This window comes from Lepisosteus platostomus, chromosome 12 (assembly GCF_059453375.1).
Source record: "Lepisosteus platostomus isolate fLepPlt1 chromosome 12, fLepPlt1.hap1, whole genome shotgun sequence".
Taxonomy (NCBI): Eukaryota; Metazoa; Chordata; class Actinopteri; order Semionotiformes; family Lepisosteidae; genus Lepisosteus; species Lepisosteus platostomus.
In genome coordinates, this window is record NC_142622.1 from 44,350,125 (window position 1) to 44,376,312 (window position 26,188).

Below are 26,188 nucleotides of genomic sequence, written 5' to 3' on the forward strand. Positions count from 1 at the left end.
CAAATTCCTCCCTGAGTCCTGTAAGATAAATAACACAGCAGCACTCAAGCCTCGTCTTTTATTCAGGTAGCTCCACCCCTCTGTAACCTCCCAGTTATCTTAAAGGCACCCTGCTCCTATACAGACATTTTACAATATATGTCACATTATACAAAAACACAAACTTTGTTCCCAACAAAAAAGTTTTTTTGTATTTCCTTAAAAATAAGACTTTTGCACAAATATTGTACTGCATGTCTTTGATAACGGTTTATCAGTGGTGTTTTTAAAAGGGTGGAGGGTACAGCTCCCCTCCAACCCACAAGAGGGCACCGTGGAAACAGTCCTAGAACTACACCAGGTTTTAAGCTCTGGCCTGACCCAGTGTGTGGTTTTGACTCTGAAACCAAGTGAGTGAAAAATGCAAGAGCAGTCACAGCCAACAAACAACCAAACATCCATGCTATTAAGTCCCGTTTTCTTCATCCACTCCCCCTGGCCTGCTGCCATGAGGGACACCATGAATATAAAAGGTAAGAACTGAGTTCCAACCTCAGCACCTGGCTTTGATTAAGGGGTGGAAGGGGATTCCAAAAACCACAGGGGTCAGGAATATAGTCTTCCATTGCCAAGAGCAAGTCAATGGTGAGTTACTTGAGAATTAATTGGAATTTGCACTCTAAATAATGAAGTATTGGAAGAAATGGCCTTAAAATGCTTGATTTACTCCATAAATCATAGCAAAAAGTTTCTACTTTCTGCACAGCAAAAAGATTTGAGTACCTGTGGGGCACTGGCATTAATTTTTGTAATAGATTTTGATATATCCCAACATGAAAGCCTTCTCCCTTTAAGATTTTGAGGAAGTAGTTTCAGCGTTAGCAGTACTTGCATTAGCCGTTAGCCTAATTATTTTCCAAGGCCGAAAATCATCACATAAAAGGAAGGATAATATTTATTGATGGAGTCTGGGGTTTCCACACTGTCTGGGATTAAGGTAATTGTCAGCTCAAACACTGGATGGAAGGAGAGAAGAGGGGCGTGTATTTTCTGAGTTTTCAGAGATTAAATGGGACATGTATCTTCAGACAGAAATTTTCTTTTTGTTCCTTTTGTGTACTAGCTGCTTTGCAATCTAGTGTTTAATTTGCACCAGCTCCATCACTAAGCCAACACTGGGAGGTGCCTCCTCTGGGCGGATTCACAGCAGCAACTTTGTCTTTAGATTTTTTCCTGTTGATGGGATTTCCCTCTATACTTATAAATATGCCGGCATCCCACGAAAGTATCTGACATGAACCTGATGTCTAGCACTGGTTTTCTCTAGAGCCCAGCAAATCACATGCTGGTTGTTTTGCTAAACCACTCGAATTCAAACTAGGTTTTAGGAAGAATATTGGAGCGATGCACTATTGTGACACCAGAACAGGCCAATGGTGCCCAGCAAATCAGTTTGTTTTAATAAGGTTTTGGGCTACTTAATCATGTTGTTGTGTGTCATTTGAAAATGTTTTATTGGGGCAGTTAGTAGTTAATTATTTGGATGCTGGGTTCAGGAGGCTAGTAATTTAAGATTATTTTAAAGTCAGGTGCTAATACGCATTTCCTTTAAAGGAGTTAACCTGTTTTTAATGAAAAAATAATCTTATCCCATACGACAGAAACAAAACCATGCTGGGCTGCAGTATAATTTACATCAAAATAATGTGCAAGCATCAAAAGCAATTCATTTCACTATATGTTACAATTCTCTGTTTTCATTATCACAAAATGTTCACACCAATTCATTTTCAAAAGACAGAAAGATATTCCTTTGCTGTATGGGAGTCTACAATTATATATGACTATTTGTAGCATGAAAAAGGTGTTAAGGTCCTATTACGCTAGAACAACTGTTGTTCATTCTTCATTTGTTTAAATGTAAAATTGACCATCTGAAAAGACTGTCCAATTCCAAGAAATGACTAATTACAATTAAACAGTTAAAACAAAGTTTAAATTACGGGAGGACGTGAGAAGTAACCCCTTCAATTTCAGCATAAGGTTGAAGGAAAATAGATTTTCCTGGTGTCTTGTTTAAATATGGGCAACGCTTAAGTTCTATGTAAAGGTGAAAATAAAGTCTTGTTATTAATCCCCTGAAATCTCATTTTCGCCTGCTGATCTTGGCACCTCCTACACTGTTTGCCAGGAGTTTTTAATTACTGTGAAGATTACAGATTTTTGTTTAATTTCCAAAAGCAGTAGCTGCCTGTGTACGCCGGCCCCATCCCCGTCACTGATCAGTTGTGAGCGATACCGCGGCTGCCTGTCAGGGAGTCTGATTTTTCAAGTTGCAAGCTTTCCCTCCTGCCAAACGCCAGTCATCCACCCGGTCCTGTCACGACATCTACCCCCAGAACAATGCCAGGAGATGACAGCACCTGCATATATTTGCTGCACATCGGCACAGGGCTGGTGGGATGATTTCCATTCAAACCAGCCTTCAATACAAATTAGCTGGGTGGTGTGCTGACAGGCTTTGAGGTGTCTACACAAGGTTTTCTTCAATTAAGGAATCAGAAATGGGTAGTGATACAACTGCACAAAACTCACAATGTTGTTGTCTTGCATTCCTTTGAATGCAAATATACTGTTAATAGTTTTGAGTAAGTGGGTGGTTCCATATGATAAAGTTTGTGGTTTCGACTGTTTTGATCAAAATTTAAATATAGCTGTATCCACAAAAATATTTGCATGAGCTTCTAGCAGGGTAGTGCTCAACAAGGTCTTGTATTTTGCATGTTGCATATTTTTCCAAGAGCTAAAAATTCTATAATCATATGTTCTAAGGGTTGTGTTGTGAAGCATGAAGAATCTAACGTGTTCACGTGTCTGTATGTACTGAGTAAAATTTCTGCACCTGTTGCACTGCTTGTCTGTATGCTGGAGTTAAGATCTTCTCATCTGAATTATTTATCTTTCAGCCCATGCGTACTGTATGTTTTGGGTAGTTAAATACTAATTAACCTTGCTGTTGTTTGCACAAAGAATACAAATGCAGTATGTGATGCTTGTGGAAGAGAGGAAAGACATTTTTACCAGCCTAAATATGTATACACTGAGAATGCATGGAAGTAAAAACGTTGCTTTCAGGATTTCCATGTATTACAAGGGAGATATATTTATTTTTTAAACATCCTAAAATAGACATTTTGGTTAGTAGAACAAAGCTGATCATTTAAAACTACTCAAGCTGTAGGATCCTAAATTGTTCACATACTGTACAGTGGTTACAAAAATACTGTGGGTTATTTTTAAGTCAAGTATACTGTATACAGTATTACTTTTTTTTTAAATGTTAAGAGGCAACTCCCAGAAAAAGATTTACCGAACAGTAGATACTTGTCCACATTTGTTATGGCTAATTGTATGAGCTACCACTTAAGCCTGGACATGTTCCAGTTTTTGTAAATCTGTCCTGTTTTTAATCCTGACCCAAACTTCCAAGAGTCTGCACGCCCATACTGAAAACTGAACTCGGAGAAAATGCGGGTTTCCTGGATTGAAGTCGGGCTCACAACAAAAGGATCTATTGTCTGGTGTTTGTGTGTGGCATATAGCTGTAGAAAAGAATTCCCACCCCTGTAGTGTGTTATGAATTGCCCTCGCTACAGCTAAAGTCAATTTTCCTTCTCTCACCACAAAGAATCCTGCATTTTGCTTAGCCAGCCATTTCCTTCCAGAGCTCAGCCCTGTGTTTCTCTTGGCAACCCTTGCTGAAAGCTGCATTTCCCCCTTTGTACAAGTGCTCACAGCACACTAAAATGTGAAGAGCATGTGTTACATTTTCTCTGCCATGAGACAGAAAAAAGGTGACAAATCACTTAGAATAGATCTGGCTTTTGGTTGAAATAATCCCATTGAAGTATCGGTTTTATTTCCAGTCCTTGGCATCAGACCAGGGATACTATTCAAACAAATGAGCTTAAAAACAAAAAGGAGATTTACTGTTTTCTTTACACTGCTTAGGGTTTGAAAATAATATCTTGCACAATTAAGGAGAAATGTCTCAATATGTGTCATTGAAGGCATTAAAAGTTGTCCAAGCTTCTTTTCATAATATGCCCAAGTCCTAAAATTCATATATTGGTCTTGTTTATCTTAGTGATTGGACACCTACCTCATAGGCTACTATGCAAAGCTTGTAAGCTGTTGTAGATGAACCAAGTACATATTCAATTACTCTATCCTGCTAACTCATGTCTATTAACATGTACCAACTAATAAGGAAAAACATGTATCATTCACATTGTAACGGACATTGTATTTCAATGGAGATCAGTGGTTTGATTGTAATGTGTACAGTATATTGCTGTAGCCCCGTCTGATTTCATGTGGACTTCACTAATGTAAAGTGAGTATTTCAGCTTATACCAGATAGCATGCTAGGTAGGCAGAGAATGTAGTAGAAAGTTATGTACCTGTCAAGACGAATTCTAAATATTAACTATCATTAAAATGAGGTCTCAAGTAAAAACCAGTGCGCGTGTGTACCATTGAAGAGCTTAGCTTGTGTCCTGATGCTAAAATGATCAACTTAAATGACTAGTTAGTTATATTATGCAACCTGTAGTTTTGTGTGGATGCAACACCTTTGAACTATTAACCTATTAACTATTTACCTAAACAGGAAATACACAGTTCTCTGGGATCTCATGGTCTAATTGAGCATAATACATCAAATTGTTTTTAGAACAATCCAAGTTAACAGACTAATGTTCTAAGAGCTAAAAGGTGTAAAATTTTCTTCAGCTGTTTATATAAATTTTTCTGTGGGATAAACAAAAAATGTAAAAGATCTCCAGGTGGTTATATATTATACTAGAGGCTTGAAATCACTTGTACTCTAACAATCGTTTATGGTCATTTCACAACTCTCTCCTTTTGGCATGTTGTCTGCAGACTAAACTTCATTCACAGCATGAGATAAATTCTCTCTCCGGTATAGTGACCCTTACAAACATCCCACATTTTATCTCTGTGTGGTGAGATTGTTTAAGAATAAACAACACTGCTTTATGCACAGTGAAATGATCAATTTGGTTGTGTTTTTCTTCTTCGGTGTAAGATTACCGCTTTATATTATTTTGCAAAATACTAAACAAAATGTAAGTCAACCACAAAAGTCTTTCTAAGATTCACCCTGTCTTCGATTAGCATAACATTTGTTGTTACGCATTGTTAAAGCTTCGCGTTTTCAGGTGCAAAGATCTGTTCCCAGGAGGCCATTACACTCCTGTTTGCCTCCATGAAGAGGTGATTAGACTTTATTTTCAATATTCTCACAACTAAAGAGTTATCTCGTAAATGTCCTTTTGGGTGCTCCTCACATTGGTCTCCTAGCGAACTCTAAAGAGGAATAAAAGTGAAAAGTGAAAACCTGTCTAAAATTGTTTGGCTCATCAGAGAGAATAAAAATGAGCACCGAACGGAGTTATATTAGGTATTCCTGCGGAGCTCTGAAATTAGCACGTGGAACACCAGTGGAAAAAGAAAAATACCCTTTGTAATGACACCACTAGCCCTGTATCTTGTTTTGTGTCAGTTAAATTTGGCATTCTATATTATAGTACTTTTATCATGTTAATACTGTATTTGGTGTAAGAAGTGACACCATTCAAATACTGTATGTGACGAATATCCAACATAAGTGGATATTCCATTAAAAAGAGCATATAATGGGGCATAAAATAGGTTTTCCAGACATCTGCCTTTTGCTTACTGTTCCATCAATAAGCTTTTTCTTGTTGTCTCTCATTTATATTTACTGTGAAACAATATAATTTTACAGAGCTGTTAGATAAAAGGGACACAACTATAGGAAGAATCGGGTGGAACTAAAACACGATGCAGGCAGCTCGATCACCATTTTTAATGTGAGAGGGTTACACAACACATTATTATCATAATAAAGTCGTTTGTACATAATGTGTTACCGTCGTGGCTAATCTTTTTCCAAGGGTGGACTACTGCAGATGTTTTCAGAAAAATCATTTTTACCAGTTTTTCAATATTGGTTGGGAGAACAGATGTATGTCATGTGAATACAGTGCTCCAATATACATTATGTAATCGCAGAACTATAATTAAAAATTGCTTCTCGATTGTTATATCCACTCCACATAGATACAGTGCCTACAAACCCACTGTTCATCACAAGACAATGGATGTTAGCTTTATATTCCCTGGCCGTAACACATTGGTACATATTTTCTTTTACTTCAGAGAGCCACTGCAATTTCCAAGGTCAGTGTGCTGACCCCAGAAGGCTTTTCTGAAATCAAATCCAGTCAAAAACAGACACAGAACCAGGAGGTAGGAAGGGAGTGGGAGGCGGAGAGAAATAGACTGGGGGAAAGAGAAAGGAAAAAAAGGCTCAGAAAGGCAAAATTATGGATCACTCTCCTGCACTGTAAGAAACAGAGATGAATCATTATGTAAAACAGACTAGCGCTCAAGTTTGTTTCCTTCACTTATACATCTTAATTAGGCAAGTCTCTAAATAGTCATTGAATAGTCCTGAAAATGAACTTCTGCAGGTTCTTAAATCCCACAGGGCTCCAGCTGAGACCTTGGCCGCTGTTTCTCACGGACTCAAAAAATTAAAACTTTGATCCTGTCCAGTACCTTCAGTTTTAGAAGATTTTGTTTGGTTTCTAAGACATAGAAAAGTAATTAGAAACATTTACCACGCTACTTCAACAGTGGATTTAAAGGACGATCGGTTTGTGCACTCAGGAAGCGACTGAGAGAAATCAGCCAGCTAGCAGAGCATACTGTATAGCACCGATCCTATCAAGTGAAAGATCTGACGTTGGACAGTCGCATGTCTGCTGCCAGCTCAGTCCTCGCCTTCGCCCTCTCTCTACAGGCCTATAATGTGATGATTGGGATTCCCAGCTAGAGAGTGATTGGCAACACTGATTGTACCCATCGGTCATGCTAATAAAGCACCTTGAATTGAATTGATTCTGTCAGCACCCCGGCAGACCTGGGGCCTCTGCGCATCTTCCCCCCGGGTGCAGAGCAGGCAGAGCAAACGGAAACGGTGACCGTGCTCGACGAGGGGCAGTGTGCCTCCGCTGACGAGCTCAGGGCGCGGACTGCGGTTTCCTTTCTCTGTGCAAGGAAAGGTGCCGTCGTAGTAGTTATTTCTCTTTAGTCAGAATGGAAGCATTGCTCTTTAATTCTTCAGGAATATGGCTCGGGGATAGCAAGTGTGCGGCACACTGTACAGTTTATATCTTTCGTCTGCACCCTCAACAAACTTTACCGCAGGACAAGGAGTACCACCGTCCCCAGAAAACAGAGCCTAATGCCAAGACGGTTACATGGCTAACGAAGAAAGAGGCAGGAGAAGTGTGTGTGTGTGGATCACACCAACCACCATGTGGTCAGAAGTACACCTTCATGTGTTACAAGTACAAAGAGGAGCACAGATACAGTGACTGAACTGAAGATCCTCATCAACGAAGGTGTCCTGTATTCACAGGCAGAAAACCACACAAAAACAATGCAGGAGCTACTTAGCTTTATGCTAATAATTAATATCCATAACCTTGAATACTCAAATGCAAAGTTTGTATAGTAGTTAAATAAATACAGCAGCTAAACAAATCAAGTCTTTAGAATATCTATGCTTATCGGAGTATTTACTATCCATAATTAAGTACATACAGGCCCTTTAACAACAGAAATCATTGCCATGGTCCATACTGAAACATTTCCTGACCTTTATGGCCGAGAACCATTTATTCAGACATGATTCAAGGCCATTAAAAGCATCAGATGTTGAGAACTTTGCATTTCATTAGTGCGATACTTATTTGCCATATATTTTTTTGTATTCATCACGTCAGTCCAGTGTACGGGAGTGTTTTAGAGCAGGGCAGGAAGAGGACAGCGTGTCAGGGAACTGTACTCACCTGCCACACTCTGGCAAGTGTGCCAGGGCTTGTGATCCACTGCTGCAGCTCTTGCCTACGGGAGCTGAGTCCTTCAGTCTGTCCGGACTCCCAGCCAGAGCAGAAGTGACCTTTACAGCACTCCTCACCACGTCTCTGCTGTGGCACTGCTTAATAGGCACAAGTGGTACATACAGTGTGTGTGTGTGTGTGTGTGTGTGTGTGTGTGTGTGTGTGTGTGTGTGTGTGTGTTAGAACAAAAAAAACGTGTACGTCCGAAAATAATTTAATAAAAACAAAAATTACAATATGTTACAAGACTAAGCCAAGCTCTTCTTAGTTTTGTGAAATATTTCAAAGAGGAAAATGTTTTCCTTGTTGATTATAATGTCTTTTTAACATCATTAAAGTCATGTTTACATTATTACAAGATTCAGATGGTTATTTAATATTATATATTAAATAGTCATATTAGCAATAATACTAAATTATTAACTCAACATTATACAGTCTTACTAATAAGTTTATATATGTACTGAGCATTATATGTATATATTGCAAACATTTTCTACATAGATAGAGGTATTTTCTTCAGATCAATATCTCTCCTGTTAACAGATTTTAAAACATACCACAAATGTATCAGAATGTCTCAAATTGTCTGGTGCTTTTCCATGTACTGATATCAGATGAGAGCTGGAGATAAATTAAGCCAAAGTAAGAACACAACATTAAATAGATTTTTCTACATGTGAGCAATTTTTCTAGGGAACTGTCCTGAGTGAAATACTTTTCTTGTGCAATATACTGTATTATTTGATACTCCTTCTTTGTCTGGAGTGACAATTATTCTCTAAAATATCACTGATTTTTTTTTAATGCATGGCATTGACCACTAGCTGGGTCAATATTGTGAAACACAAATGAAAGCCAAACTAAAACAATGATCACTGCAGCCCTGCATTTAGTATGTACCTCCCACTAAGTGAGTGGTCACTGCTTAATGTACTGTAGTTAGTGTGTCTAGACTACACAGACCACAGACATCCAGAGCCTTACAAATACAAACTAGAAGCTCAGTTTGGGGGGAGGAAGAAATATTTAATAATTTATTTACTATTACTGCTTAAAATTACCTGCAAAGAGATTCCTTACACAGGAAGAAAAAAAATGTAGAAATTGAAATGGAAATTTATTTGGTTGGGATATGAAGCTTATACGGAGAATAGAGAGATACATATATATTCTGTATACCAGTGACGCAGAGTATCAGAATTGCCCGATCCATTAGCTCCAGTGTGTCACGTTTGCCAGCAGAGAGCTGGCCGCTGGCGTGTGCATTCCCACGGCAACGCGTTCCGGCTGCCGTGGCTACATGAGGTCAGGGAACAATAACAAGAAAAGACAGACGACGCGGAGAGGAATCCAGAGCGATCTCGCTAGGCCCAGAACGCTAGAGTACGAGCACAAACACCTTGAGAACCTCACCTCCACCGTGAGCCCTTCAACATAGTGATGACGTTTCATTTTTACCTCAACACGTCTTTTCTTCATGACAGTTTTGCACTTCGGAGAGGCCGTTCTGTTCTCGGCGGGCGAACATGAACGTCTCCGGCAGCTGTTGTGTCCACAACCACCCTTCAGAAAGTAGCAGGCCGGCAGTTCGAAACCGGTGAACTACTGGCGGACGAAAAATTTGTGCAAAAGACTACCTCTCATTCGCAACTCCTTTTGCGTTTTGTCATTTTTGTGGTGTTGCGGAAAAAGATCGCCAGCCGTAAAGGCCGGCAGAAGCCTCTCTACTGGGATTTTCTAAGAAGTGAGAACCAACAAGCTACAAGTAGCCAAATGAGCACGACAGGCATAACAGGCTCCTGCTGTTCTTCTATCTGAACTATGCCAGATAAACTGTTCAGCTCCTCAAGACCTCTGTGCGCCAGTACTGTGCAATGCGTCTGGTTTATAATCCTGAGAATGTTGTGAGATGGTGCTGGCCGAGACAAGATGGCAGCGCTTGTGTGAACCACATTGCCCAGAAGCTGTGGGGGACAGTCATCCATCGTATAAACTACACAAATTGTGTTTATATGTTATGCCATTTTTTTCTGTTCCAAATCACTAAATTAAACTTAAATAAGGACTACTCAGAGAGGAACATTCATCTGTATTTTTCTCTGTGTTATGAAAACATGAAGCTTGTAAATTGTTCAGCGTACGATGATTAGATAACAGTAGTGTTTAAGAACTTTTTTAGCAGTCACATTAGGGAATCTGAAATATTATTTCCGTCTCAGCTATCTATCCTCTGGCATATATCAGCTTTAAATATAAAAGATCATCATTTGTTGCACCAAAGCTACACAGCATCCACTTCATTTTTGTTTAAAAATAAGTCGAATTTTTCAGAGCAGTCTGCATGACACAGAAGACGTTTAGAGCACATAAATTTCTTGATTAAGGGCAATTAAACACAAAACACCTTCTTTGTGAGTGTTATTTGAGCTTATGCACTGAGAAATAATGTTTTAGTACACCAATGATGAAGCATGATATTGACCTGAAGTTTGGCCTTTTCTTACAACAGCCATTCATTACAAGAGCAGTGGCTGAGCCCGAGTGCATCAGACTGGCATTCACGACAGTCAAGCAGGACTTCTGGGAAGCAGCTGGCTGCTGGCCAGGGTGCGAGGATAAAAAAAACTTGCCGGGAGTGGGAACGTCATCGAGGTGGTCAGGGGTGGGTTAACAAGAAGACTCTGGAGGAAGCAGAACTTGTTCCACTCGCAGGCTATGAGACAGATCTCAATAATATCTCAGCTGTCGGACGTGAAGCTTCATATGAAACCTCAGTGCAGACATTTCCCCCCAAATTATGAATTTTTAACAGCTGAATTTAGGTTGAGCAACTTCATGAACTGCAAGCAAAGCAGAAGGTGGTGTAACTGAACTTTAATAAGCAGGTTGTTAGGGAGTAAGTGCCAAGTGTTTGAGAAGTAAATTAAAAATTGAAGTCAAAATGCAGGGCTAAACGGGATCCAAGTACAAATTTTTGCTGATAAAGATGTTTTCTTCCAAGAAAAGCAGCCATCCAAACTGTCTTTCTTGTTCCAGCAATGCCTCCCCCTGTGCTGTTTTTGTTCGGATCAAATTAAAGGAAATTCGAGACAGGAAATAGCCAGGCTGCTGAAACCACACCCATGCGACTCACTTCGTCTGAAGCCTCCCAACCCTCCAGCTTTCAATCTGCGGTCTGGGAGCTCAGTCCACATCTGGACCAGTTTGCTGATCGGCTTCAGCTTCTCCTGGATGCAGTTTACTGAATCGTGCAGCATCACAGCCACACTCCTCGACAGCAGGAGCCACCAGCAGGAGCAGGCTTCTGTACAGCAGTGGCCCACATTTCTGGGGTTCGAAACGCACAGCCAGTCCCACCACACGTGGGTAGATGTCTCAACACACAATGCAAAACGACATTCCTGTTATTCCTGTCTTGTCTTGTCACCATCACTATAGCCTCTCTGGCCTGTTCTGATTCCTTTATTAGAAGAGCTGCTGCAGACTTTTCGCAGAGAGATGCTCTTATAAAAACTATTTTACACAAAGAGTGTGTTTCAAGGGTCATTTTTATAATAAACAGACCTTAAATCGCAAATAGGTATCACCCTGAAAACTCAGTTCACTTGAATCTCATTGCTAAAGAGTTTAAATTTCAAATAGAAATTTGGTAGTCTGTCATTTAAATACCATTTTCATGTTGAAAATAAACCTATTCATCTTTAGGAAGATTTCACAGACCCCTATAACCACTACATAAAATACAACTAATTGTTTCAAATAGTAAATAAACAACTGACTAATTTTAATTGCTGACACAATGTAAAAAGATGTGGAGATTCAGGGCTTTGTGGTAAAATGCCTGTTTCATTCAAGCTTTCCAAACCCTTTCACATCATGCATAACATAATATTTGCTCAATATTAAACATTCTTATTTGTATATTTGCGTTACCAATAATTTTTCTGGAACACAATGAGCTTACATCTCACTAATTTGCAATCAAGACATTTCTTTAAGCCATTGCTTAACCAAATGCCTGGATTGAGTACTGATGTAGCTTGTATTTCCATGCATATGTTTTTTTGTATTATACACAGATAATATGTGTGCAAAGGATCATACCGTCTATAAGGAGCTTTTCAAAAGGTAGCAGGTGGCAAAGACAGTACTGAAAATCCAAGCTAAGGAGGATTATGAAGGTACATTGATAATAACTGAATTTACATTTTTGTTAACTCCAGATATGAGAGTGAAAAATCAAACTTGAAAGGTTTCACAAACTCCGGGTTCGGAGCTTGACACAGGATTTGTAGGCATAATGCAGAAACGTACATTAATTTAGAAAAGCAATGAAAGACTTAAAAGATACACATAAATTGGGCTGTGCAGATAGCTAGCTCTTGAAAATGACAGAGGCATTCATGAGAAAACAAAATGCAATTGACTAATACGACTAATTGTTTCTTCTACAAATATCCTTCATTTTAAGCAGCCAGTGTCAGATTGTACCTAATTGAAAGTACAAAGAGGACTGTCAAATATATGCACACAAGGGATCAGGCCAAGGCGATGGGTGTTAATTCATAAAGTGAAATTACTGGACATGTGCGACAGTGTCAGAGGAGGGTGAAATAACTATCTTGGTTGGTGACAGAGGCTGTAGGAGGAAGGAAGAAACAAAAAAGAAAGAAAAAAAGAGTTTTAGTCATGAAGCTAAATGCACTAACAGCAGAGCTGCACCGCCTGTGAATTAAAAGAGCCAGAAGAATAAAATTCCCGACACACAATAAGTGATCACAGGATTAGGCAGATGCTGGAGACCAGTTTCCAAGGAGAACAGAACATCAACATTTGCCTAATCCTCTGGTAATGGAGGTTATCGATGCTACAGCCAGAAAATAACCCCCCTCACCATCACCTCAGAAAACCAATTTGCATAACATTAGGTTTCCACAATATGTATTATATACTTATTGGTTTAGCCTCTCACTAGGACTCGTGTGCTTTAGTATTTCACACAGAATGAAACACCAAAACATCAATGTAGTTGTTGGTTTTTGTCTTTTATAAGATTGTAATTCTATGTCAGGATGCTTCAATGAAACCCCTTCTGCTAAACTGATATGGTTTTAATACAGAGTGCCTGTTTAGTTGCATATATGTGTTTGGATGAAACACTGATTGCTTCTTTTCATTAAAAACTAATTTAACAAAACATTTTAACTTTCTTCTGAAAAATAACAAAATGTGTTTTTATACAGTATAATACTGTGCTTTCATCCTTTTCCTCCAATAGATTTTGTTTGAATAAAATACATAAATGACATCACTTTTTTCACTGGACATGGTTTAGTTCAGTACATTTTTAAAGCAAGATTGTCTAAATTTAAAGCTATTTGTAAGGTTCAGGTTTAGTAAACAGAATTAATTTCATTTACAGTCATTGAAGTCACTGCTATTCTGTTGTTATTTTTAGATAGTTATAATTATCAAATGAACTATTAAATATTTTACTTTTAGTTTGATTTTACAAGCAATTTCAGCCTAACAATGAAGGACTGAATGTACGACGTTGTCTAAAAGACTAAAATGAAAAAAAAGATGACCTACCATTTTTAGTGTTTGCCAATACATGCTTTACTTTGTTCTAGAATTTCTTGTTACAAAACACCAAAAATAGTAAACTATGAAAAAAACAAAATGTAAATGTGTTTATAGAATAGTGTTGCATGAATAAATACTGTCCAAATGTAAAATCGGGCTTTGAGAAGCGGATTATCAAAAGCACTTTTACTGACTTTTTTACTGCTCCATTTTTCACAAATGTCTGAACAATAAGGACCATCGTGCTTTTATTGTTGATATCTTGTCAGTCGAAAAGAAGGGGGCATAAAAATGCATTCCTTTTATTACCTGGATATCTCTATAAATATAAAATATTGTAATTATACTATCAGATGGAAACATTCTATGTAGCCTTATATTATATGTAACATAATAATATATTATTAACGTATACACACATGGAAGCTGTTGTTGTTAAAGTCATTATGTCTATTTTGTCACATATGTACAGATAACTTTCTGGTTGGTGTTCTCACAAATAAAAGGGCGCTAAGACAATCTATTTTGTTATATAATGTGAATCACACCGTTTAGAAAATAAGATTATGGGGTTAATATTGGTTCTTAATCACTGTATCTAGAGCAACACTTTTCTGTTTTTTAAAATCAGCGTCCTACTACCCTAGTTCAAACACCACACTGTGCACAGTTGGGGGGCATCAAAGAACTCAGGTCCACAGAATTTGAAAAGAAAAGCTGCATCTTCTGTGCATTTTGGTTCACAAATATCACGGAGACAAGAAACAGAACTCTTCTCTCCACAATTCCTGAAAGGAAGACGGGTCTGAATTGTGCTTTTATTTCTGAAAACACAACCAGAGGACATCCACAATTTCTCTTCTTAAGGACTCGAACAAAAGAAGATTTTTGGCAACAAAGGAAATGGGCTCAGATTAAAAAATGTGCTTGGGTTACTGCTTTCTTCTAAGACAGCCGATAAAAACTTCCCTAAATGGGTATGGTGAAGGATGACATGGGATATTCATGTACACAAAAACAGCTTAAAACCCGAGACCCCATCAGAGAGCTTTCACTTTCATTACCTACGTTTTATCAACAGTGACCCGTTTCTGATATTGACAGCCAGAACTGCCTCATGCAACTTTGGACCAATGTTGAACCCGAGCCAACTGAGAGTATTGATGAACATTGCAATCCTGAAACTGGTGCAAGCAGGTACAAAACAATTTTTTATTGACATATGTATTTATATGGGCCCTAATCAGATATTTAAAAAATTGCTAACAATAGCCTTTTGGATAGTATACAGTAAAAACTATGCATGCATTATTGAAAAGTAATTTAAAAAAGAACACTTATATTTCATGTGCAACTTCACAAAAGCTTGTCTCTCTCGTTTTTTAATATGGCTCTATAATGCTTAGCTGCCTGGACTACAGATCATTATTTGTAGTGCAAAGAAATGCAGTTGCATTTTATATTTGCAGTGTTTCGCTGTAGAATATAAATACTATTTCAAAATGGATTTAATTTTTTTTCAGTGCTGGGGTTACCAACAACAGTACCTCTTATATGAAATAATATATAGGGAAATATATTCTTAAAGCATTAAAATAGTAGCACCATTAAAAGTTGAGCACCAATGATTAAATCATTATGCAATAATTAATATTAAGCATTAATTCACTATTGTTTTGTTGTATTACAGCTGTTTCTGATCTATCGAGTTAGATTTGGAAAAAAAAGAGATTGGCAGTAGACAGTTTCCTTTGACATTATTTGTTCTCCATCTAAAGTTCTATTTATATTGTGTTTCTACACAAGTATGAAATACACAAGTGAGCTTTAGTCATTTAGGCCCTACTTGCAGAAAACTGGAGTTAAAATTTAATTGCTGCGATTTACTAAATCTTGTGAGCTATGAGTAATTTGAAGATTGTAGATAGAATTCGCTTTGAAACAACAGTGAAGGAATTATCAATTTTGTCATAGATATGTTTCAAAATTGTTTTCATCTTAAATTAATCCAACTGAAGATCATTCGATAATTATAATGCCTTCAAACTGTTAATTAAAACCTAATAATTAAAAGCCTAAACCTCAAACTTATACATAAATGTTTTCCATGTTAATGTCATTAAACCTGAAGAGAAATGCAAATTGTAACAAAATAATATAATGTTGATGCCTAAGTAATTTAAAACATTAGAGGGTGCAGTTTATTCTGAAAGCAACTGTATATTATTTGAGTTAATCTAATTTATCTTTTTGTAGGTTTAGTATTTTTAATGGAAGTGTGGTTTAAAATGTTTAAGGCTAAATTATTAGAAGAGGCTCATGTTAGGTGTTAATCTTAAACCAAGAATAACATAAAGTACATGCAACATTTATCATTGGAGTCATTGCTAAAAATTGAAAATACATCTTTACAATGTAATTCTACATTATTTTCTTACTGAAATTATGTTTTTTTTCTGATATCTTTCAGTTTATGCAATGAGCAGAAATAACTATTTTTCTATATTCTGCATTTACTGTGTAAATACTGTTGATATATGTGTTGTAAATTTGTTAAATAGTTTGGGAAAATACCATATAGTAAAATCAAAGATTTTTCCTTAAAAGGCATCCATAACACATGAAAAGTATGCATTTAATGAACATCTGCTTCTTTACTATATTGATTTAAAATGGTTCTGTACTCTCACATTGTAAAATAGAATGACTAATTCTTAAAGTGCATGTTTTAAGAATGAATTACAGTATAATATACAATACATAGACAATAAATAACTGAAAGAGACAATAACATAACTGAAAATAACTCAATAACAGGATAATGCATAGGTTCTTGGTATATCATTTCTTTAGCTTCAGAATGTTGTACAAACTTGAATGGGGCAATGTAGATAAAGCATTTTTTTATTTATAAATGAAGCTAATTTGTCAATTTTATTCATTGGCTTTTTAGACAGCACTGTCTGGGTTTTCTAGTCCACAGTATCCCTTCCCTCAGGTTGTGTCTTTGGGTGTGGCAGATTCATTTCATACTGTACATTCGGTATGTTGCATTCTGAATCTCCGTGAGCTGAACCTCAAAAGACGTGTATTCTGTATAGCAGAACGCTATATAATTTCACTTTTTAAAATAATAGCCTGCAATGTATCCATCGATATAAACCTGCTAACTCTAGGGATTGTAAGAATGTTTTTGTAGCTATTTTCTGGTTTTATTGTCTGAATCCTTACAGAACAGAGAAATATACATGCATATTTATTATTGTATGTTCATGCAATGTTAGTTATAATGCACACAATATTCGGAACCCACTTTCATGTGTAAGTTATTAAAATGCACCTTTCATGCACAGTGTGGTTTCAGCCGTGTCTGACTCTTCGTGTGTGCTCTCAGTTTCTCTTATTCACGGAGGCATGAGAGTGACAGGACTGGTGCAGCTCAGGTTCACCACTGGAAAGCAACAGGATCCATTTTACCACTGGAGTCACGCTCTGCGCACGTGTCCACAAAATGACCGCTGGTTCAAGACAGGGCAGTCCCTGTCTCCGGACTCCTTGCCCGACTCCAGTTTGACTGTCCTTTGATGTCACAGCGTTGTAAATCCTTTGCCCCATCTTTGATGTGGACCGACACCTCAAAACCTCATTTAAAACAGCCAAGCTCATTTCACTTGTAATCTCTGCTGTAGCTGCATCCAGGCTCCCCGAAATCGAAGGTTCAAGCGTCATGAGTTAAAACAACACAACACGTCCCTCCTTCCCACTGCTCTGTTCTGAGCATGCCTGTGGTTCGCTGCCATGATTGTCATCTCTTCACTATATTTGTGCGATGTCATTAAGATCTAGAATTGGGTTTTGCAGTGGGTGGGACGATGTCGTCAATGAGATGGAGTCAACTTAGAAAACGTAGCTTTTAACGTTTCCCCTTTCTGGGGGAGTCTTGTTCTTGGCCTGGTTGTATTTATACCAGCAGAGAACCCGGCTGGTCGCAGTTTCTCTTTACATGTTGTGATGAAATTGTGAAAGCGAAGGCAGGAGGCTGCTGCAGAGAAAAGTCACATCCTTTTGCTACTAACTGAAAGGGCATTTCTAAGAGCTGACATTTTTGCCAATAGTTTTATGTCGTGACAGAATGCTAATAATCACACTCATGGTTTTTCCATTGTGAAAAGGGCATCTGACAGAAAGTGTAGCAGTGGTGGTGCTATCTCTTTTACTGGAACCATGTGGTAGATGGAAAAACTGAGCAGTGCTGCTTCAGCGTATGAGGCATCACTAAGATTCAGAGGGTGTCTATACTATTGCAGCCCCTTACGTTACAATACATTACACAACAACGGAATCGGTGTGAATTGCACTTTCTGAGAGTGAGAGATGTGCAACCTTTAAAAAGCAATAATAACTCTACCAGTTTCACAGATCCTTACATATTTCTGTGGATCCAATCACAGACCTTTTAGCAACGTGAAACCTCACCATTATGGCCATTACCAGGTATTACGAAGACAAGAGAAACACGGATCAAGATCCCTAGTTATGTTAATTTCTTTCATAGCACATCCGACCGCATTGACTTTGTTGCTTTCAACACGGTGTCAAAATGCACAGCTGCTCCTGCACCAAACATTCGAAGCAGTTACCACTGCAAATCTGCAACGCTGTGTGTGACGACACTCCTCAAAGTTAGAAACAACACTTCAGAAATGTTTTATAAGATGTAACATGCTGCAGCTGCATTAGCTTGCATACTGTATACAGGTGCATTAGCTCAACACCTTATTGTTCTACATTGTAACAGTGGAACAAATAACATTTGAGCCAATGTCCTCACACACGTTTGCATGTTTACTGTCTTTGAGTACAGTAATCGTATATGCTGTTTATCGTAATCTCCGATCCTCTTTTCAATTATATGTGAACACCTGAAACATTCTCAAAATCTCAGCAGTTTGGAAAAGATGCTTTCGCCGACGGAACGGGGGACCTTTGATATCGTGATGCAGTGAAAGAGGCAGATCAACATTCAAGCAGCAGAGGTTTCACATTTTCAGCAAAAAGACAGAGCAGCTGACATGTATGATTCCAATACAAAATGCCAAAAAGAACTTGATAAAAGAAATGGGGAGAAAATATGGAAATTTAGTAATACTAGTGAATGGCATTTTGAATAACTGGAATGGGAAACATACAATACTCTAGGTTGAATACATAAAATGGTTACTGCACAAGGATTTTAGTTTTTTTTTTAATTAAATGATTTTCCTTTTATTTTCCACCATGTGATGTCCTTGAACCAACCTTATTCATGCACACATACAGGTAGACCGGCAGATACTATATACTGTATATGTGCTCTGTTTCATGCCCGCTGCTCTCCCGATGTCCTCAGCCACTCAGCCACTCTTTGTACTCACCTCACATTGCATTGACAGGCTGATGAATCAATTTAATCACCCTAATTTTTAGATGAAACACTAATCCCAGCAGGCTCTCCAGAATCTCTCTCCTCAATGAGAAATCGTGTCCGTGTGCCGTTTATCTCGGCTCTCAGGGCCCTCGGTGAGTCAACACATGCAGACGGACTGCATTTGGAGGAGCGTAATTTAATCCCAGGGTGGCGTGCGGAATGAAAGCAGATTACAGTCAGAATTACCAGTAACAGACATTATAATGTTATTGATTAAAAACAGCAGGAGCTCGCCGGGCTGCATATTGTATACTGCCTTCACCTACCTGCATGTGCTCAAAGGTAGAGATTAAAGAGCTTTGGTGACAGTGGCAAAAGTGATTTGATGGATTGGCCTTTAAACCTGGTTTTAAATGTGATTTGTGTTCTGTTGTAATTAGTTTATGGGCACTGAATGACCTGCTTCATACAACATTGGTCAGAAAATCGTAATATAAACAAGCTGTCTTTAATAGACGTCTGAAAAACAAATATTGGACGGTTGTGCTCTTTCCTTAATAGGATTTTTTTAATGGACGCGTATGGATCGTTTGTACATGAAAAGTTGTGAATGCCAGATGATGCTTGTTTTTGATTTAGGCTTTAAAGTTATGGCTGAGGATGGATTTATTCTGAAACTCCCCCGTAATCAGGAGAAGAGGATACACTTTGTTTTTGTCCCTTTTGAAAAACTAGATGGTTTGAATATACTGAATCACAATCATACTCAGTATTTTCCATATTTTTAAAAAACAACGAGGTGGTGTGGCAGTTATAAATAATAAATAATAAAATAAAAATTAAAAATAACTTTAAAAAAAAAAAACTAACTTTGTCATGCCCACGGCATTTATACTTATTTAGGATGCTATTTTTTCTATTTATCTAGGCCATCACAATCCTAGTTTTTCACATGAATTAATTAGATCCTGTTCATCTGTATCCCCTACGTCCTCCAATACTGGTGAGAAAATTAAGCACCACAGACATCTGTGCTCTAGTCTCGCAAAGGGAAGTTTTAGATACAGGAAAAACAAATAAAAAAAAAAACTTAAGTTCTGTTTTTGAATACCCTTGTCTTCAAAGCTGAGAGTTTAAAGTTTATCTTTGAGGCCCTGTTGTTGGAACTTGGACCATGGGTTGCAAAATTAGCTTTTGCAAAAGTTCCTGTGGCAAAACATCCATACCTGGAAATTAACCTTGACAACTCAATGCACTCTATCTAAAGCCCATGTACACAGCATATATATACTGTTTAGAGCATCCATCAATCCATTTTCTAACTGCTTCGTCTAATTCAGAGTTCATGAAGTTCATGAAGGTGCTGGTAGTTATTTTTTGACCGAGCAGGCGCTTCAGGTCACTCCAGTCGCAGGGTCACTGGAATCTATCCTGTAAAGCAACAGGATACAGACAAACGGGTATTGGATCTTATCTTATGTACTGTATCACCTATTGTGGCTGTGGATCCACAATCCACTCTGAAACAGGTGGTTTTTAGATGACCCAACATGGGAGGAAAACTGCACACTGTAGAAGTGGCAAAACAAATGCTAAAAGATTTAGGTAGAAAAAAAGTGTGGAGAAACTCCTTGAGGGTGCTTCCTGAAAAGCAGTACTGGAGCCTATCCCAGCAAGCAACGGACGCAAGTCAGGAAACATCCTGGATGTTAAGTCAGTTCATCACAGGGCACACAAAATACGCACGCACGCACGCACACACACACAATACACCATGGGCTCCAGCATGCACTGCAAGGCCGCAATGCTAACCACTGTGCCACAGTGCTGCATCTCTGTTAGAATATATAGTTAAAAAATAAACATTAAATCAAGCGATGATGGGCAAAAATCATACAATGCACTAGTAAGATCTGATGTTCAAACGCTCTGCATATGATATCCTTCCTTTATCACAAAACCAATTGTTCCTGGCAAGGGTCACAACAATCTGGGATATAGCCTGCATGCACAGGACACATGCTTTTGGATTATTTTTAAAACAAAGAAGCAACATTTTACTAGTTCTTCTTTGCTCAAAAGCAGCAATCAAGCCAAAAGTGATGGGCTTCATCTTCCTGAAACAGACAGTGTAAAAAATTAGGACATTTATAAATAGTCACTTAGGCCTGTGATTCAACCTTATGAAAAATGCAATTAGTTGAAGCTCTGGAGACCACCTTCAGGCACTGAAAAAGGCTACCTGCTTCACTTCAGTGCTGGTACAATTTATTATTTGACAAGATGCAGCTGAGAAAAGCAGATGAGCTTTGTTTTATTGGTTTTCTGGCCTTTTCCCACAAGCAGTGTTGACTTTAGACAGCCTTGCTTCTGCAGCAGAGAAAGGAGGGGGAAGGGGAGGGGTGTGGGGGTGGAGGGGGCTCTCAGCCGGACCCCCAGGAGGTCAGATTGCACAAGCTCCCTTTGAGGTCGGCAAGATAACAGTGGGGAGCTGTCCCCAGACTGGGGCACAAATGGCCCAAATGTCACGAGCCCTCTACACAACCTGCTTTCCACTGGCCTGAATTTAACTGAAGGAAAGAAAATAAACACACAGCAATGCGTCGCAGAGCATAAAGTGTAGTTCTTGGCAAGAGGCAGGCAAACCAGGGAGAAATCCACAAGCCGAGTTTGATTGTTATATGAAATATGGTTTTGAAGCTGTGTCTTTCTTATTGCCACGGGTCTAAATGAATGTGTTACAGCAGCTGTGGGAGAAATTAGACTACCTTCAGTACACAAAACATTAGGAAAGAAAATCCCTGGCTGAAAATCCCTCCATCTTCCATTGCTAGTAAACCAATTAACTGTTTGCCGAAGTTTCTTTTTAATTAGTGGTGTAATTGGATTCCCCCCTGCTGGGCTGCCCGGCTGCAGACAGAGAGAGATAAAAAGCTACAAGAAGGATGAGCGCATTTCACTTCAGTCTTAAAAATGGGAAACTGAAAAAACGACCAATTAAAATGTTTTTCGATCTGTTTTTTTTTGTGCCTTGTGCTTGTGTTTAAAGAAGTTTGAATAATTAAAATAAATTAATACTTTTCAGTATGAACCTTCTTGTTTGGTAACTGGAGACTATTTTAATACCCTTTATAACTCTACTTGATGACTCTGAAAGGGCTAATTGTCACTGAACATTTGGCAGGTTTTATGCAAACATTGGGCCTAGCTGCCCAGTCTGCGCCTCACAGGAGGTTATATATGAGCAGTCTTCAAAAACAGGCACTCCATGCCACACTTACATACACAACACCCAAATCATTCTAAAGTAACTTAATTAAAACAGAATCCCTCGGCACTTCTTGGATTATACTTTTAAAAGATATCATTTTGTAAAGATCTAACAGGAACCTAGTGTTAGTACTGGGCTTGGTTTGAGTTTTAGGGGAATGCATTCATTAACATACACGTCCAAGAGTCTAGTAAACTAGCATTCTAGGTGATGGTTTGCATTTCCACTGAGGTGAAAACAACATCTAAAGTGTACACATTGCATGCCTGATTAAACATACAGCTGAAAGTACCAGAAAAAACTGGTGAATTAAAGAGAGCAAGAACATCATAATGAAAATAATAAAATATTTTAATGCGCTTGATTGTCACTTGGTCCTACAGAGAGAGGATAAGAGGAAGACTTTCCCAAGTATTTCGAACTCGTTTGTCTTGTCTGAGTTTGTCTGATGCACAGCACCTCCACAGACAATCAATCGCTAGTATCTACCCACCGCTTCCAGCAGATCTGGACAGACTGGGCAGGTCACGCTGTTTGCCTGAGAACCCAGGATTCCCTTGCACTACCAGTTCAGGCTGCTTCCTGGCTGGCACTGCGGGCTCGAGCCACCCGACTGTGTCTTGCTCAGCGCAAGCAGTCACAGCAGCTGTGGCACAGCAGGCTGGGGATGCAGACTGTTCTCAACCCAGTGGACTTCGGACAGGCTCCAGGCGACTTACCGATAATACAACTGAGAATTGATCTTTCGCAAGGAGCTTTTATCAAAATCCAACTGAACCTCAACTTATATCTTACTGTTAGCTACAGTACATGGATGTCTATTACTGTTGCTGCTCCATCAAATAATTCCAACAAGTTAGTAAAGAAAGGCTCACCTTTCCCAAAGCCATGCTGACTCTCACCTAGAACTATCTTTCTGTCTGGACGATCCTCTTCTTTAGCTGCAATTATCATTTCCAAGCCCTTACATATAATAAGAGTAAGATCTATTGGCCTGTTATCGCTTGGTTCAGGTCTATCTCCCTCCATCTGCGATTTTTTGACACGCCGTTGTTTTTAAAGAGAATGCTAAATCTTAATTTGCTGTAATGCTCATTCCCTGTTGCGTTTTGATTGACTGAGATATTTGGTTTGCTATTGATGTATGTTTACCTACACATGAGGCCCAACTTCTAAGTCCCATTTTCTTACGCAGTCAATGTAGTGATGAAATACTCCTAATATCGCCTTTGTTTAATATTTGCATTAAGATCAGCAATTATCCAAAACAATAAAACCATTTTTGTGATGTGCAAATAAGTCACAAAACTGTGGGAAGGAGAAATTAAATTAGACCATTTCACCGACAGTGAGAACCAGACAGATTTGTGTCTGGCCATGATCAGCCATGCCTTGAATGTCTAAAGACAACAGTCTCTTGAAAGCATGTGGCGTCTGTATCATGAGCCACACTACACAAATGCTTAAGAAAGGGTAATGCAAAAATAGAAATATTCTTCATGGATGTCAGCTCATAATGTGATGTAGTCAGTTTTCTGAATAAATCATAATTTTCTCAAAGTACCATCTTTTTATATCGGGCACTATACAGCACGATTTATTATTAGTTAAGAGCACTAGGCACTAATAAAACTCTCTCTGCACACCACATTATTTATGGTTTCATCACAGGGGTGATATAGGATTTCTACACCCTGACAGGCATTTAATTGTTTATATGTGTTATTAAAATGTTTATTTACAATTGACAAATTTTAATAAACTAAGTTAAATTATACTTCATCTTTCATATTAAAAGAACCCACATTACTTTACAGCAGCACCCCAGTCAATGGAAGAAATCTGACTGACCAGTCAGACTGCACACCATATCACAGATAACAAACACAGGGAAAGAGTGCGAATGTAAGACACGTACTACATCAAAGGAGTAGTTAAATTAATACAATTTCAATGATATGCATGATATTCTTATTACAATTTGAAATACATAAAAGCTTTTCTGCATACATTCATTTCTTAGATGAGTATAAAATGTTTGCTGAACTCATTGAGAGGGGCCCACTGTTCAAATAATGCCAGGATTATGTTATTACATAACTAGAATTCACTTCTGTTTTAACTTTCACCTTTGCAGTCATGTGGAACTTTAATTGTTCGCTATACACAAACATTCATAGAGGAGAAATAAACTACGATAAAATATTGAATAAAGGTCAGACTCACTGATTATCTCCTTTGTTGCAGTGGTGCAGTATATTTACATCATCATCTCCAACACAAACAGTATTAATCTAAAAACACCCCCAAATCCTTTATCCTCTCGGTTTCAAAGGGCACAGAATAACTATACATATTAAAGTGGGGGATCACTTTGGGTGTGCATTTTAGCATGTTCGTTTTAGGATATAAAAAATAAAGTAAGTGATTATCCAGCAATGAAGAAAAATGCTTCAAAGTTTAAAGGAAAATGTGAATTTCAGCATTGAATTAAGAAACTTATTTACATCCAATGTAAGAGGCTTTTCATGGTGATTAGAATTCTAACTAGCTGAGAAACAAAACTCCTTAAAATGAACTATAATACATCTGCATGTGAAACTGTTCTTTTCCTGACTTCATAGATACTAGATAATGAAATAATAAACATCTGTCTGTTTTCCCCCCAGTTAATTTTAAACAGCTAGTTATTTTTGTGTTTTTTTTTTCATTTCCAAAGATTTCATCTTCAGACCTTGAACTCTTTTCATGTTGGCCACCAAACCATGTCTAATGGCTCCTGCTGAGACAAGCGTTACGTTCCCAAAGCCCTGTACATCAAGAGGATTGCTTGTTAATAAAGGCATAGAAAACGGCCTTAAAATATTGGAGAGTAGCCACTGAACACACCATTACATCCACCACAGATGCCATGTGTATAAATGTTGCTCTCAGACAGGGAAGATTGCTCCCTGTTTGTTGTTCTAGAACCATGTTTTGAACTTATTTTTTAAAATGTTTTCATTGGTATGTCTCCAAAGCAATCTTTGGTCCTGCATCCAGTCCAAGAGAGCACATTTCTGCAGGCCGGCCAGTGTAGGCATGATTCCACGTTCTGGTATTGGACTCGCAGAAAACAGACTACACTAACGCATCCAGCAGCCTTGAAGAGGTGAGGATTCTTTTCTGTCTCATGCAGCATTAATCAGGGTTTAAAATCTCTATATTGTGACATGACACATGTTTGGCATTTCAATTCTAATTTGAGATGCTTTGTGAGACCATAAAACACAGGTAGGTAAGAATATACTGCTGATATTTGGATGGTCATGTTCCTCATTTCTTTTTCATGGATCTTTAAAGGAGGTCTTTCAGATTTTGCAAAATGCATTTTATTTGCTAGCTTTTGTGTAATAAATATGTGTATATCTGTGCTGAAATTGGCATTAGACTCAATTCTTATCTCCTAAGTTTTGTACTTTTCCTGACAAAAAAATTAATGTTAGCTAATTAAGATTACGTTTAACTTGATTATATTCTGGACAAGACGTTAAACTTGAGTGATTCTGTTTTAATCTTCCAGTTGCAAAATCTAAAATAAAGAGTGAGAATTTGTTATATGCTAGTTACCAGTGTAGACTTTCTTCAGTTACTGAGCATTGAAGTAATATATATTCAAATGTATATACACAAAAAGGTGTCTCTCACGTGTTAGAAATGTTATGCTTCCTGCAGCTTTAAGTTAATTGCAAAAAAAAGCTGCATGGGTGTGAATAGTTAAACCAACAGGAAAGTGATTTTGAGTAGGTTGTATGCAGGTGTATGCATGCAATTAAATTAACTCATTATTCTGATGGATTGTAGTTGATGCATTTTTATCTCCAATACTCCTGCCTCCTGAGTTAATTACCTGTTAACAGTGTCTCATAACTGGCATAATCAGAC

At 38.1% G+C, this 26,188-nt stretch overlaps 1 long non-coding RNA gene across 3 annotated transcripts in view; it reads left to right on the plus strand.

Moving 5' to 3' along the window:
* Positions 1 to 384: 384 nt before the first annotated feature.
* The window catches only part of LOC148651621 (uncharacterized), a 37,542-nt gene continuing 11,738 nt past the window's right edge, over positions 385 to 26,188 (plus strand). Inside the window, exons 1-3 of one of the 3 annotated variants that reach the window (XR_015925788.1) lie at positions 385 to 512; positions 14,668 to 14,783; positions 25,285 to 25,415. This is a non-coding gene — a long non-coding RNA (uncharacterized LOC148651621). Of the gene's footprint in view, positions 513 to 14,116; positions 14,784 to 25,284; positions 25,416 to 26,188 lie in introns of those variants that run through there. The other 2 variants (XR_015925787.1, XR_015925786.1) reach the window with 2 other exon arrangements.